Genomic DNA, 3,269 nt, shown 5'->3' on the forward strand with positions numbered 1-3,269 from the left:
AATTTGACGTGCTACATTTCATTTAGATCCTGTTTCTATATTAATCACAACACAGTGATTTCAAGAAATGTAAAACATGCCAAAAGTGTTTGAGGAAATAGTCTGATAAGCAAGAATGGAGATTTACATATGTACGTACTACATTAACCAGTTCATTGACTTCCTCAGTTTTATTATTTCTGATATCGGTAATATTTGGCTTAAAATGTTATGAATGGTGCCCACTTGAGGTAAAATGAGTTTAAAATTTACTCTTTAAAAAAGTGTATTTAAACGGAAAAGGAATGTATACACAAATATTATTATAAATTGATAATAATTTTAAACATTGATGTACGTGAGTGCTTAATCGCTTATCGGATCCAATCGGTATTCAATATTTTACCCTTACTGAACGAATACTTTCGTTCTTTTTTAAGTATATTCATCTTACTCATAAGTTAAATATTATAGTTTAAATGTTTATCTTATTTAATAATGGTTTGATCTACCGGCGGTCATCTAAGTAATAACCTTATCAAATGGATATGAGCGAAAATACTTATCAACAGAATGTATTATCTGAAGATTTAGTATAGAATAAAACTATATGTAAATATATATATATATATATATATATATATATATATATATATATAAATGCACACAATACAGTTTTGTTTGGAACGGCTATCGCTGTAAAAAGGTTGAGAGTTAGCTCTATTTCACCTTCCACTGTCAAATACTTGCACTCAATTGTGCATTTTCTAAGATAATGAGAACAATTATTTATCTATATGGCATTAAAATTCTGCTGGGTAAACCAGACCAAGCTCTTTGAAGCATTACTGTCTATTATGTCGAAATGGAACAACATGAACATAATTTAGAACTCATTGTGCTGCTGAAAATATTCTTTAAACACTGAAATCATTACAAACAAAAAGGTGTATTGGCAAGGAACTCTACTGTTTCGGTCTTGCCGTATCCGTTTAGACGTCTTCGTCGCCAACGTTTTAGTATTGTCTTTACTCCTAAATCCAGGAGTGACGTCTTTGGCAGAGGCAAACCTCAGACGCTGGTCTGCAGTAGATACAGTCTGCAGTGGTCCGGTAGATACAGTAAATTGAGCGTTTAAACATAAATGTATTTTAATCATGAAAATACTTTTCGTTTATATTTACAATATATTTATAAAACTTTTAGGAATATTTTTGGTACAGAGACTTTTAATAATACTTTTTATACTTTAGTTAAATTAACGACAAACTTTCCTACTTTGGGACCGGAATTTTTGAAATAAAAAAAATTAAGTACTGAACTAGAGAAAATGCTCGAGAATTTAATGAAAAAAAAAAACCAAAACAATCTGCTGTACTGCTGTCTTTCTTCTAAAGGCTTTTACTACGTTATTATAAATACTATAATTTTACTGAGTTGTAGTTATTTTTGTTAGAATTTCAAATCAACCTACTGTATGTTTTATTGTATTTATAAACTACGATCAAACATGACATTTGTTACAACATAAAAAAGTAAATAAGAGATAACCTGGAACGTGAAATTTCCTTCGGTATCTAAAACAGTAGTAAATTAGTTATAATACATATACTAGGGATATTAAGAATAACGTTTCAAACTTTTTTAAAACATAAATAATGTATTTATCAATTGATACTTAGCAAAAATCAAAATGATACTGTCAATAAAAGGCATATAGCTGATCGGCATATTCAACCGTTATTCTGTTTAGATGAATATTTATGAGTTGTATAACATATTTATCATTAAATAATAATTAAAATAGTAGCAGTTAAGATTTATTAAACCATTTGGATGTTAGGAAAAATTACCAGCGATTAGAGGGCACAACATTCCTTATTTACTCTTGGATCTATAAAAAGCTATTCTGGAACGGTTATAAAACTTTGTAAGTTTTTTATTATAATTTGTTTCATGGGGAACGGTGTTCAAGATATGGAGTACAGGTAAATCCCACGATAATAAATAAATAATGTTTTTTCCGAAGGGAATGCAAGGTTAATAACTAAGGTGACAACCATTTGTCAACAACCTGGGTTGGATGAAAAATGATTTATGCCAATCTTCAAGCATACAATTTGATATTGTAAGTAGGTATTATTACTAAGAAATATTATACATAAATCTAGAATGTTTGATATTTAAAAAGTCTCCTTGTAAATTAATAATGTTTTAATAGTTTTTTTTCTTTTATACCATCGTTAATTAAATGTCTACTAATGTAAATTTACTATAACCCTCGTTTTTTTATTTTGAATTTCATTGTTAGAATAATTGTAATAATGTGTAATGAACATTTATTTGGAATGTTAATTTAATTTTCCCCTACACAAAAGACATCAACTGGGTACTTTAACCCCATTTTAATTTTGGGGCTCCGATTGTTAAAGGCAAAACCTTCAAAGAGATCCAAAAATATGATATTATTATTTGAGCAGCTAGTAAAACGCACAGAAAAAAAAGGATAATTGATTGTAACATATGTATTGTATCCGAAAATAATTGTCGTAAACACGTGGCTATTAAAGTGTTTTACATAGTCAAACCATACTTCACTTATAAAACCACACAAGACAACACTTCTATTAAGTATAAAGGCAGAATGTTATCCATATATGGTAATTTAGTAGTATTTTTTTTAATTAAAATAATTTTGAATTTCACGAATCAATAGAGCATTTGTAAAGAAATTTTTAAGTTAATAGGAAGAATAATTTATAAACCGCTGAACATTTGCTTGTTGCGTATGTTTTTTTCAACTTAACATTTTGTTTAAATTCAATTTTAGATATTCTATCTTACAGGACGTTTCATATAGCTCACCTCGTGCTATTTTCTTCTAGTAAATTGTTTCTAGCTCTATTATTAATAATTACTACTGTGTATATTTATCCATCATTATGTTTAGCCCTATATAACAAAAACTAGTTACACTATGTGACACCCAGCGAACTAGGTTTTATGTTTTAAAAATGATTATATGAGTCCATAGGCATTATGGTTTGTTTAAAAAATTTTGAAGTATTTTCATAACATGGGTGTTCTTCAACCACCGCTCATTTTTGAAGAGTTAAGGATTTATATGGTCATAGGCGTTTTTAAGTTTTAGAGGACATTTTGTAACTGAATTGACTGAAGTTTATTACTCTGTAATTACTTTCTTTCTTCCATTGTTATCCATCAATATCTTCATAATTTTATGAATTGAAACCAGTCATGTAGAAGAGGCAAAAATATACATGAGGAAA

This window comes from Homalodisca vitripennis, chromosome 7 (genome assembly GCF_021130785.1).
Source record: "Homalodisca vitripennis isolate AUS2020 chromosome 7, UT_GWSS_2.1, whole genome shotgun sequence".
Classification (NCBI taxonomy): Eukaryota; Metazoa; Arthropoda; class Insecta; order Hemiptera; family Cicadellidae; genus Homalodisca; species Homalodisca vitripennis.